This window comes from Perognathus longimembris, chromosome 24 (genome assembly GCF_023159225.1).
Source record: "Perognathus longimembris pacificus isolate PPM17 chromosome 24, ASM2315922v1, whole genome shotgun sequence".
In the NCBI taxonomy this organism is placed as follows: domain Eukaryota; kingdom Metazoa; phylum Chordata; class Mammalia; order Rodentia; family Heteromyidae; genus Perognathus; species Perognathus longimembris.
The window spans coordinates 10,367,909-10,381,030 of NC_063184.1; the positions used below are offsets into that span (position 1 = coordinate 10,367,909).

At 37.8% G+C, this 13,122-nt stretch overlaps 1 protein-coding gene across 4 annotated transcripts in view; it reads left to right on the top strand.

Moving 5' to 3' along the window:
• Window positions 1-13,122, top strand: part of Camk2d (calcium/calmodulin dependent protein kinase II delta) — a 249,777-nt gene that overhangs the window by 124,196 nt on the left and 112,459 nt on the right. The gene's annotated exons all lie outside the window — the stretch shown is intronic.

Consider the following 13,122-nt stretch of genomic DNA (forward strand, 5'->3'; position numbering starts at 1 on the left):
ACTCTGCACTGCCTATTGAATATCATGTTATACAAAAAATGGATGACTTAAGAAAAATTGTCTGTTGGATTTTTAATAGTTTTAAAAACGTGTATGATATGAAAAAGAAGACTGAAAAGAAGAAACTGTGATTGCAAAATTGATTTAAACTACTTAGGACTTTCTTTTTTTTTTTTTTTTCCAGTCCTGGGCCTTGGACTCAGGGCCTAAGCACTGTCCCTGGCTTCTTTTTGCTCAAGGCTAGCACTCTGCCACTTGAGCCACAGTGCCACTTCTGGCCATTTTCTATGTATGTGGTGCTGAGGAATTGAATCCAGGGCTTCATGTATAGGAGGCAAGCACTCATGCCACTAGTCCATATTCCCAGCCCTACTTAGGACTTTTAAACTGATATTGTATCAGGAAGATGGGAGGAATGGACAGTGGTGCTCCTGGCAGTGATAAAGAAAACTGGTGTCATGAATGGCTGGTTGACATTCCATAAGGAAGTCTCACTGTCTTTAAATCATTTTGATAGTATTTATGAAGAGATTAAGAAATGGTGGTATCATTTGACATAGTAATCTCCCTTCTGGGAACAAGTGTATGGCAATAATACACTAAATGTGGGTAAAATTTTATGCTAAAGATGCCCATTGTTGAACTAGGAATATAGCCTAGTGGTAGAGTGCTTGCCTCATATACATGGAGCCATGGGTTCCATTTCTCAGTACCGCTTATATAGAAAAAGCCAGAAGTGGTGCTGTGGCTTTAGATGTAGAGTGCTAACCTTGAGCAAAAAGAGGCCAGCGACAGAGTTCAGGCCCTGAGTTCAAGCCCCTGGACTGGCAAGAAAAAAAGATGTTCACTGTTGTTTATAATGGAAAAAAGAAGAAAAATAAATTGTGATAATAATGGTCAAGAACAAAGAGACTTGCCCATGGGTGGGAAGCCAAGCATGTCTGCCATATTGGTAAATCAAAACAAATGTGTATGCTGTAAAATAAAGACCAATGTTGAACTCTCCTTAGCCATCCTTTCCATCCTTTCCGTAGTTACAGCCAGTGTTTGGCAGCCACATTGATAATAGCCCTACCTCTTCAGCCCTTTCTCAAACCTACTTTTTTTTGTTCTTGCTTTCTAATAGTTGAAGAACCTTTCTTTTGCTGTTTACTTGGCTGATCTTTTAGCCATTTGATTTTAAGGTAGGGTCTTGCTCATTAGCCCATCCTCCGAGCTGGCTTGGATCTCATGATCTTCCTGTCTCTGTCTACGGAGAAGGAAAATTACCTAGGTGAGCCATCACACCTGGCCCGTTAGCCACTATGTTACAGTCAGTATGCTAGCCATAAATTTTCTTGGTTTGCCTTTTCCTAAAAATGTCTTGGTTTCCCTTCATTCCTAAATGATGTTGATCAATTCTCTTCTTTGAATATTGTGCTTTTCTTCTCCATACCTAGTTTTTGTTTTGTTTTGTGCCAGTCCTCAGGCTTGAATTCAGGGCCTGGGTGCTTTCCTTGAGCATTATTGCTGCTCAAGGCTCATGTTATACCACTTGAGCTATAGCTCCACTTCCAGCTTTCTGGTGGTTAATTGGAGATAAGCATACTCATACTTCCCTACAATGACTGGCTTTGAACTGTGAGCTTCAGATCTCAGTCTCCTGATTAGCTAGGGTTAGAATCATGAGTCATTTCCACTCAGCTAACACCTTGTTTTCAAAAAGAGATATTTTCCCCTCATTCTTGTTATTTTCCCCTCCCCCAAAGATAATAAAGTGTTTTTCTGTCTGGCTGCAGTAGTGATTTTTCCTTCATCTTTGAGTTTTAAAAGTTTGTGATGTGCCTTATCTTACATTTCATATTTTATGAAATATGGGTTTGCTTAGCCCCAGGAATATGTATGTCTAGGTCTGACAAACTTGGGAAACTTTTGGTTATTATTGCCACGAAGTCTCTTTTAGCCTCACCTTTCTCTGATTTAAAATAAAGATATTTTAAGTGATGGTTCAAATGGGGTTTCCATTTCTTTTCTGCGTTTGAAGTTCTGGTGACACAAATGTTGGATTTTTGTTGTTGTTGTTAGAGTCCCATACATTCTGAGATTTGGTGTTCTATCACCCCACGGCCCATGCCCTTTGTCTGTTTTTGTCAGTTTTATAATTGGCTATTTGCATGGCTTTTGTCTTCAAGTTTGGATTATCTGATTCTTTCCTCTGTTGGTTTTTTACATTCTGCTATTTGGCTTATTCATTAGATATTTTTAGAGTTTTTATATTTTTTACTGTCTATAATTTCCTTTTCTTCTCTCTATCTTCTATTTCTTTGCTGGGATTTCTCTTCTTTAAATTTGTTCCACGGGTGTTGATTTTTTTTTGTATTTTCTGTATTCAAAATCTTCCTCAGCATATCCCAACAGCATCTTCATCTCTGTGCTCTGTCTGCTGATTGGTGTCTCGTCGCACTGGAATGGGGTTTTGTTGGCTCTTGATATGTTCACATCATTTGGATTATTGCCTGCACATTTCAGGGTATTATTTTATGGAACTCTATATCTGATCAAGTGTTCCTTGCAGCAACCTTTCTCTGTTATCACACCAGCAAGAATAATTTTATAAGTAAAATATTTTTGTGCTTACTAAATAAAATATTATTCATAATGACAGATCTGGTCCCAAACTCAGCCTCTACTACTTGCCCTTAACCTATGTGAATGGATGGGTGGGCTTCACTAGTGAGCAGGAATCACAGCAATGAAGCCCAGGATGTGAGGGTTTTGTTCAGTGCAAGGCTATCCTCTATTACATATTTAGAATCAGACCTACTGCTATTTCTTTTTTTTTTTGCCAGTCCTGGGCCTTGGACTCAGGGCCTGAGCACTGTCCCTGGCTTCTTCCCGCTCAAGGCTAGCACTCCGCCACTTGAGCCACAGCGCCGCTTCTGGCCGTTTTCTGTATATGTGGTGCTGGGGAATCGAACCTAGTGCCTCGTGTATCCGAGGCAGGCATTCTTGCCACTAGGCTATATCCCCAGCCCCTACTGCTATTTCTTAATGGACTTTATTGATCAACTACCATTGCTATGTAAAGCAGCGCGTGATATTATGAACTATATACTTCATTCTGCAATGAATAATGGAATGACAGACACTTTTTGTTTTTCAAATTCTTATGCCCTTTTAACCAACAGGAGAAGTTGGGCTTCAAGAGTTTACATATTGTAGAGAAACAAGTAGTTAATACATGGAGGAACTAGTGGAAGGAAAGGAATATGTCTGAAAGTTTATTTTTAATTCACTTTACAGTCAAATCCTGTTAATGAGAAGAATTACTGTGGGGGTGGGGAAGAAAAAAGAATGACTTACTTAAAGAGAAATTTAACCATGAACTCACTCAGATAAGGAGAGGTGAGAGAATTCTTCCTGCATCTATGGAGTTTCAGTTACCCTAGCTCAAAATAATCATTTTGCCTCCATGACAGAATTTTGGGGTAGCAAATTGGGCTCCCTTTCCTCCATGAGAAGTATTAGTGTTAGGACAAATCCTCTGCCATCTCAATTTCCCACACTCATAAAGTTATTTATAGCTATGCCTGCGTTTTATAGATTTCCATATAAAGGAAAGCGTGAGAGTCAGAATTTAGTTTGTTGTCTTATATGTCATAATTTTAAATTTTATCAAAATGATTGATCACCAGGTATAGGCGATAATTTAGCCACACGAGAGGCTGAGATCTGAGATGTTCAAAGCCAGCCTGGGCAAGAGAGACCATGAGATTCTTATCTCCAATTAACCACTACAGAAAAGCCAGAAGTAGAGCTGTCTGAAGTATGCTAGCCTTGCTCAGGGACAGTGCCCAGGTCCTGAGTTCAAACTCCTGGAAAAAAATGATGAAGAACATAAAAAGAAAAGATTACCATTAAAACAAAAAAGATTTAAGAACTGGTACTGGTGGCTCAAACCTTTAATCCTAGCTACTCAGGAGGCTAAGATCTGAAGATTCTGGTTCAAAGCCAGCCAAAGCAGGAAAATCCTTTAGTCTCCTATTACAATTAACAACCCGAAAATGGCAAGTGGCTTAAAGTGGTAGAGCACTAGCCTTGAACTAAAAGGCTCAGGGACAGCACCTAGGCCCTAAGTTCAAGCCCCACAACCCACAAAAAAATAAAATTTACAACTACAGTATAGCAATGATATTTGTCTGTGTTGTATTGTCTCTGAAATCAAAACATAAAGACCTCTAAAGATGAAGATTTACATAAAAGCTGTAATGATATGTCAGCAATTAATCTCTACTTCTACAATGAAAAGCTCAGACTTTTTGCCATTACTATTTAATATTTAAACTCTAAGATATGAATTTTTACTATTCTCATCAAAATGCTTTGTCAATAAATGAGATTAGTCGACACTATCCAAAAAAGCACCCAGCTTTACAGACAATTGAAGAGAAATGGTTACAAGACAGGTTTTCAGTGGCTCCAAAGACAAGCACAACCAATATAAGTACATGGTTTCTCAAAATTATCTACTCATGGTGAAAAATAAAAGAGGAAGTAAATAGCATTAGAAAAAATGTATATTTTTAATGTAGTTAGGAAAAGTATGGTCTTAAAGATACAAATGAAATACTCATATGGAAAAATTGGAAGCCACTCAGCCAATCAGTTCCAAGATAATAAGTATTTGAATTCCTAAAGAAGGAATGTCCTTTGTGTTCCTTCTTTTGATGCTGGTTTTGGCAGGGTGGTACTTGTGCATGCTTCCTGTGGAATGTCAGACATTCAGAGTCTAATGGCAAGTTCTATTTTTATAGGTGCATTGAATCATTTTCTAGTGGAATACTTTTTGCTTCCTAAAATACAAATGAAAGAGGACATGGGTTCTATGTGAAAGTTTCTCATATATATAATACATATATACATGTATATACCACACACATATATACATATATATGGTGTGTGTTTACATATAGAGAAAGAAACATGAAGAAAGAGAGACAGAGATAGCCTTATATGGCAATATGGAATATGGTCTTGATGATATGTAACCGGGCTTTCTTTTATCTTGGGATCGTCCTGCCTCTGGAGTGCTGAAATTATAAACATTCACTGCTGCGCCCAGCTTAATTGTGCATATTTTTATTAGCTATTTGCCACTGGTTCCAACTGCAAAGTCTTAGCAGCAGTTTCTTTTACAAATAAACTTAGGAACCAGGTTATCCTGTGGTTTTCCTAAACCATCACAAAAGGAAAGTCATCTTCACAGCAAATAAGAAACTGCCCTGAATTTTCAGAATCATCCGAACTTGAGAGCTATTGTGCCTGGCATAGTTTTTAGGCACATGTCAGCTACTCTGAAGAGGGGGAGGACAAATAATAGAGATATGGATTTAACTGAAATCTAAGGGAAAACAAGAAAGTGAAAGAATTAAGTTATATTGTAGCCCTCTCATGTGAATCATGAAGGAGACTGGCCTGTGGCAGATTCTTTAAGAGGCTTTTGAGAAATAAAACTTCCTTGTACATGTGTGTGTGAAAATAGAACTAGATAAATTGAGGGGATAGGAGAGGTTGGGAGAAATCCATGAGAGTGGTGACATTGATCAAGATGCATTGTTCTCATGAACTGATAAATTCAATTGATACCCTGTTATACAGCTACTTTGAGATAATACTAAAAAACAAAAAAAGAACCCGATTTTGAAAAAAGTAGACCTTAGCAAAACTACTCACTTGTAAATATACATCAGAGTGGAAATTTATTTTCTCTCTACACAATCTGATTTGCCTGGGGCCTTCTCAATTAGATTGAAGACAGTTTAAGAATATCTATGACAGGGGCTGGGGATATAGCCTAGTGGCAAGAGTGCCTGCCTCAGATACACGAGGCCCTAGGTTCAATTCCCCAGCACCACATATACAGAAAACGGCCAGAAGCGGCGCTGTGACTCAAGTGGCAGAGTGCTAGCCTTGAGCGGGAAGAAGCCAGGGACAGTGCTCAGGCCCTGAGTCCAAGGCCCAGGACTGGCCCAAAAAAAAAAAAAAAAAAAAAGAATATCTATGACAAACAGAATTTCACATTTTATTTTACATACTTAGAGAAGAATAACCCAAAAGAATGCTTTGAATTTGAGGTTAGATCACAACTTAATAAAAGAATACTGATTTTGTTTTAGAAGAGTGGAAATGTTTGTATGGGAAGGTGAGTGTTAGAGAGGACCTTCGGTCAGATAAGAGTACATAAGGTGCTGGTTGTCCTAAGGGTTAACTTGTGTGTTTGCCAGGGAGTTGGAGAGAGAGAGAGAGAGCTTTTTAAACACATATCCTGCTTTTAGGCCAACTACGAATGCAGAGAGACTTTTCTTGTATCTGATTCTTCTGAATTGCCTTCTGCTAAAGGTAATTTTTATGAACACATTGCTTGTTTCAGAGTGTAATGAATATTGTTTCTCCTCACTAATTCCCTATGTATCTCAGAACTTCTGTATCACAAAAGATTTATAGTATGTGTGTATGTCATGAAATACACATTTGTCACTCACCTCTTAAAATGCATGATAAACAGGCCAGAGAATTATACTTGTGTTGAATTTTTGTCATCTACATGGAGAACTAAAAGGGATAAATTAAAATAGGACACATGGATCTTCAGTGCCAGAGCTATTCAGGGTTAACCATTTAACATCATTTCTCTAAACCCCATTTTTCTTATACAGCATGCTCATATGGGACTGCATGAACAATCTGTAAAGACATCTCTCAAATCTTTCTTGCTTTGTAAAACCAGGCCGCTATTTTTATCGATTTCAGATTTCTGGAAGAATTAATGAGACCCTTGATGTCATTTATAAATATTAAAAACATACTTAATAGCTAACCTACTAAAGAAAATGTGGTTACCACATGTAATACACACACACACTCACACACACACACACACACACACAAACCCAAACATATTAATTGCCCTTAGTAAAAACACTTCTGGGTACATAAAGTGCTTTTTCTTTTAAAACATTTCATTCTCTGTTTTAAAGTGTTTCTATTCATGTTGTCAGATAAGAAATTGTCATTGCATGCAGAATAGGGGTGTACCAAATTTTGTTGGGTTTTTTTGGGGGGAAGGCAGTATTTAAATAAGTACCCCATACTGAAAAATTAAAAAATGATATCTGAAGGGAATTTGGCATGATGTTTTCCTTTTCCTCACTTTATCATATTTATAATAGCCAAAAAAGTAGCCAACTTGAAGGCTTTGTCATCATTATTAGAAAACATGTTTTGCAATTGAACTTAAAATATTAAAAATAACTTTTCAAATTGCACAGACTGGACTACAGAGCTGACTTATTAGTAATATCAGGAATAAAGAGTAACTCAAATACCATCTGCTTTTCAAAGACTATATGGTTCAGGAAGTAGATTAGATGAATAGAAATGACATAGTTTTGATGTGGTAAAAGCTGTAAGTTTGACAGGGGTTTGGAGAGAGCACCTGTATCCATTCCAGCTGGCTAGTAAGAAACAACAGAAACATTTCAGTTGAGGCAAACATCATCATGCTCTTGGAAATCATTTTTTATTCCGTAATCACAAGAAAATTTGGTTCTATAGCTTAATATACTGTCTTTATATGGTTTGAATATTCTTGTAATGCTTGCTAATTTAGAACATGTTCACTTTGCTTCTGTTTTCTGGAAGAAATTGTAGATGTTATTTCTTCATGATATTCTTCATGTTTGGAAGAATTCACCAGTGAACATGTCTGTGCCAAATTTCAGGTTGGTTTTAGCCAAGATTCAGATTGTTTGCACTATTGTTTCTATTACTACTTATAGGCTTATTATAATTATGTATTTCTTTTCTAAGTATGTTTGTGTCTTTTAAGGACTTAGTTCATTTCATCATGGATATCACACTTATGAACATAGAGATATGTTTTGTTTTTTCTTTTTACAGGTCTGGGGGCTTGAACTCAGGGTCTGAGAGTTGTCCCTAAGTTTCTTTTACTCAAGGCTAGTACTCTGTGTGAGCCACAGCACCACTTCCAGCTTTTCCTGTGTAGTTTATGGGAGATAAGAGTCTCCTGGACTTCCTCCTTGAGCTGGCTTCAAATTGTGAGCTTCAGATCTCAGCCTCCTGAGTAGCTAGGATTACAGGCTTGAGGCTTTTGCCACTAGAATAGAACTCAGATGAATGCTTTTGCCTTTTAGTTTGTCTTATAATCTTTTCAGAGGTTGACATGACATGGTAGGTGAAAGGCCTGTGGCAAATAGGCATTCCCTCCTGTAGAGGGTGGGGATTAGAGGTGAGAGATGGGGCATCCCTGAGTCCTGTGATTGGATCTCTGGGTTTCGCTGAGCTTGCACTTCCTGGTCTGTGAACTTGGCAAGTACTTAGGGCTCAATCTGTGTAGAGTTGGAGATTTCTATTCCCCAAGGCTGATTGGGCTCTGATAAAACCTCAGTAAGCTAATTTCTGCTAAGATCGTTTTTCATGTGAGTAGATCTTATTAAGATCAATAACATGCTTTTCCATATTTCCAACTTGTTTCTTTTCCTCTCCAGCTGCTGGAAATGGAAGAGAATTTCTCCCGCAATATTCCTGTAAAGACCAGATATATACAGCTTATAAAAATTGCTGTAGAGTGGGTATAGTTTGGTTGTGTCCCCAAAGGGTTCATGTGTTAAAATTTAATTCCTATTGGGAGATAAGAAAATAATACAACTATGGTGTAGAGATAGTATCTTTTAAAGAGAAATCTAGAAGAGACATATATGTGAACTCTCTTTAGATTGCTATATATGATGTCCATGTCACTGTGGTACCTTGCCAGCAAGGATGCCATCACCAGCTCAAGTGGGGCTTTGACTTCTAGAGCTGTGACCTAAAATTCTTTTTGCTTCATAAAGTTTCTGAGATGCAGGGGCTGGGGATATGGCCTAGTGGCAAGGGTGTTCGCCTCGTATACATTAGGTCCTAGGTTCAATTCCCCAGCACCACATATATAGAAAATTACCAGAAGTGGTGCTGTGGCTTAAATGGCAGATTGCTAGTCTTGAGCAAAAAGAAGCCAGGGACAGTGCTCAGGCCCTGAGTCCAAGGCCCAGGACTGGCCCCCCCCCCCAAAAAAAAGAAAAAAGTTTCTGAGATGCAGGTATTTTCTTCTAGTAATGAAAAACAGACTATGAAACTCACAAATGTACAGTACACTGCAATGACTCAGTTCCCCTGCAGTTTTTCTCTCTTGGTCTTCTTACAAGCCTTAGCAATTCATCAGTGTTTATGTTTTCCTACTTTATATGGTTCTGTGGCAGTATTCTGTTCACAGAATGGAATCCTGTATGCACTGCCTTACTTATAGCGTTTTAAGAAGAGTTGTTCATTCTGTCAGTTTCTTTAGCTCTTTGTGTTTTGTTCTTCCAGAGTAAGTGCCTTCTAATATCCTTTCATGCTAGAGTAGAAAATGGGAAGTTCTTACTTAAAGGATATGAGTTACTTACAAAGTTCAATTAAAAGTGCCTTTGGAAATAGAAGCAGACTATACTATTTGATTAGATATCAGAAATCAACACATGCAGTATCTATGTAATTCAAGGCCTCACCAGTATGTTTCATGGACACTAAAAGGAAGCAATATTGATAAAATAGTACTTTGAGTATTTCCCACAAAATATTCTATCAGCAGACATCTTATGTCCCATTCCATTGGAATCTTATTTCAGAGTCATTGACCAAGGTGCCTCTTTAGTTCAACAAGATTTTGAAAGTACACTTTCCTCAAAAAGTTAATTAAATGTGAAACATGGACACTTATTCAATTGCTGCTTTCTAAAGTAATTCCACTGAAGCTCCTGGGTCAGATGGCTGTCCTTGGGAGAGAACAGAATTGCCCTCTTGGGTATGAGTTATTATTTTGGAAACAGTGGTTATCTATACATCATCAGTGACCTTGAGTTTTATAAAGCTTATCTGGAACTTACAGTGTAAAAGATGGTGGACCCGATTCAGCTCTCAGCTTCCTCAATGCCCTGCTGTTGTGTGGTCACCCATTTCTTCTGGGCTTCATAGGCAACATTTAATCTCCTGCTTGAGATACTCAAAGCTTGGCAGGTTCTGCTATTGGTTAGTGTAGTAGAGATGGTAATAGTAGTAGTGGACTATTGGTTAGTAGTCCACTCCACCCCCCCACCCCCATCCCCCTTCCCAAGTTCATTAGAACTTTAGCCATTCTCTTCAAATAAACTTCTTATTATAATACATTTATTCGATGCTGCTTGGCTGCTAAGGATATCTGAAGCATGTTCTAAATACTAGGGATAAAACCATAAATAAGTAGTATTCCCTGCCATGGAGGAGTTTATAGCCTGTCAGGAATGAGAGATGAACAGTAAGCTCAATGACCAGGAGAGACTCCTGGGCAGGCCATGATGTCTGGGGGCCACTGACTGGGAACATGCAGAGACTCCATTAAGATTTCAAAGACAAGCAAAAAGCAATGATTTTGCTCTTCTTAAGCGCATGGGTAATTACTATTTTTTTAAACCGGATTTTTCTTGATTGTTATGATGCTTAATTAATTGATATATCAGTATGTGCCACATACTGATTGTTTAGTTACTTATTTTTAGTCAGCAGGCAAAATGAGATATTTAATTACCCCAGAAGCCCAAAGCAAATGGCTGTAATTATTTGAAGAAATGAAACTGTTCCTGTCATTCCCTTTCTCAAACTCAGAAAACACCAACACTGACACATGCAATGTACACACGGCCTCCTGTATTTCTTCCTCGGTTGCATTCCTCATTGAAACCTTTGGAAAGAAAGACTCCTTTGTGTTATTTTGTTTTTAAGTTTCTACTTTGGAATTTCAAAAACTATTCAAGCCTTTCCAGAAATGTGAATCCAAATAGGTCATTTTCATGAGCAGCAAAGAATATTTTCTGCCTGTTCTTCTTTGAACAAAGAAATCCACTGATTTGGGAGAACAACATCATCAGTATTTAGTTTCTTTTTCTATCTAGCATTAATGATAAGTGACAATACTGATTTCCTTCCCCTCTCCCCCCTGTAAGGACATGCCTTGTTGACAGTCATGTGGCTCAGAACACTTGAGAACTATAAATAATAACTTGAAGTGTTAAGAAGATTATAGGAAATAGTACCTAAAATATGTCATATTTAGACTCTCAAAATTTATTCCCAGTATGTTAGTCAGCTTTGCATCTCTGCCACAATGCATGAGATAATCCACTTTTAAGGAGCAAATCTTTATTTTGATTCATGGTTCCAGGGATTTCAGTCCATGATCAAATGACCTTATTGGTCCTGGCCTGTGGTGGTACATGTGTGTCAGGTGACCAGGAAGTAAAGAGACAGGGGATGGGGGCCAGGATGCCAATATCCCTTAAAGGCCTAACTTCCTTCAGGAGACCTCATGACCATTTTGGTGATTCATTGCAAAAGAAGAGCTTTAAGGACTATAACTACAGATTTGGTCTCTGCTGAAGAAAGCCGGAACAATGTAAATTAAAGCCCTTAATATGAATGTGTATACTCAAGTAATGTTTTTTTTTCAAATTTTTATTATCAAACTGATGTACATAGCGGTTACAGTTTCATACTCAAGTAATGTTTTACCTAAGTAAATGATATGGAACTGCTCCATCCACATGTTATCTTATCAGAAAGTCGTTTTCAAAGGTATGCTGGACCTTAATAAAACCTATCATTTGTGAAACATTTACCATGAGCCCCTCTCCCCAAACTTTAATTACCCATTTATTGTTATGATTCATTATTGTTATTCATTTCCTATTAGTGATGTATATTATCACCCATTTTATATATTGGTATGTTAGTATATTTGGGTATGAACTGTCTCTCCAGATTAAAAATAATGAGGTTTGTCCCAATGTCAACAGGAAGTCTATTACTTTTTAAGTCTTGTCTGTCTTTCCCATCTCTTCTCTACTCTGTGTGCCTATGTAGAACTAAGATCTCCACTTTCATCCTTTTATTACTATTAGTGCAAACATTCATGCTGAGAGGCTCTACTATAAGCATCATGATGTTAAAGATCCTCAGTCACTGGCACTAGTAGTATTGGAGAAGGTTTAAGACAACTAATAGATATCTGGAAGTTGGTCTTTAAACTAACATCCTTTGGATAAAGGGGAATTGAGGTGAGGCTCATCTCATAGGTGCTTCTACTGAAGAAAACAGTGAGAACAAAATATTTAGAGCCAGGATCAAAGGATGGATTGACTTGAGGGACATTTTAGTGGAGTGAATGCCAGAAGCATGTTAATAAATGAGTGCATTCTTTCAGGGATCTTTGTATCACAAGAGATAGAATCCAAATTTTCTTCAAACAGAAAGTTAACTTATTCTCTAAGTAACTGAGACGTTCATTGACAGACTTGGTTTTAAAGATGACCCAAGTTCTCCTGGCCCGAAGAGGTGTCTTCTGGGTTATTGACAGGCAAGTTCACCCTCGATAGCCACTCCAGCAGTTCCCAAGGTTAGGTTATTTTGAGAGTAATAAGTGCCATGACCAAGAGAATTCTTTTCCAGTGAATTCCTAAATTATAATAGAATTCATTGGTACTTTCTGCCTTTAGACCAATTTCTCTGACTGAGGAAACTACCTTACCTTTCTTACCTGTGAAGCTAAGAAACATGGACATGGAGCTAAAAAACATCGCAGGCATAGAAAAGGAGTCATGTTCCATAGGAAAAGAGGATACTGTTATCCCAGAAGTGACTGTGAGGCAAAACAACCCAGGCCCATTATAGTCTGTTATGGGAGCAAAAAGTTGCCAAAAATCAAGCCAAAAGCCAAATTGCCTTTGAGGAAAGGAAGTAATTTGGCTCAAAGGAGGGATCAGAGCAAAGCTGAAAGTCTACTGTTAACATCCTTGTTTCAAGCACAACTACCTGAAGTTTTAATACTAGCAGAGTAAAGTATTCCTATGTTCATTTACTACTACATATATATTAATATACCTGTAATGGCATGCAAGTCTGTTTGTGTGGGTGTAGACATGCACATATATGTGAAGTTTTCAAAACTAGTGATGTTTTGAAAGGAAAGCACTTCACCAAGTCTGAAATATAAAATACAACCTTTTTTTTTTTTGC